Here is a 475-nt window from a genome sequence, read left to right as displayed (position 1 = left end):
CCTTTGTCAAGGGGGAGGGTATGATGCGGTCATCAGATCAGCAACTGAACCAGAGGTCAACCCAAAGCCCTACTCAACCAGCCAAGGCGCCAACCAGGATATACGTGCACTAAAAAAACCATATATTACAAATCAGGAGGGTTTAAATCACGAGTCTAATTTTTATGGATTCTACACTCAAGAAGGAGTCCAGGCCAATTGGAATTGGGCCAATATATTCACGGAGCAAGAAGTTATGAATTTTACAATTCAGAGGTTTCTCAACCCGTCCATCTGCGAGTACCCGACTTTAGAAGAAGATTCAAGCTCAATTAAGGAGTGACCTGAAGTAAATCCCATCATAGGAGTCAAGAGGAGTTTATCACCTTTTCAGAAAGCCCAAGATCAGGAGAAATGGCCACGGAAATTAGGAGTTATGATCAATTCCCCAGAACCGGCCAAACCAACGTCATCTATGGAAAGTCTTCAACCAATT

Source organism: Brassica oleracea, chromosome C9 (assembly GCF_000695525.1).
Source record: "Brassica oleracea var. oleracea cultivar TO1000 chromosome C9, BOL, whole genome shotgun sequence".
Taxonomy (NCBI): domain Eukaryota; kingdom Viridiplantae; phylum Streptophyta; class Magnoliopsida; order Brassicales; family Brassicaceae; genus Brassica; species Brassica oleracea.
This window is presented reverse-complemented; position numbering follows the sequence as displayed.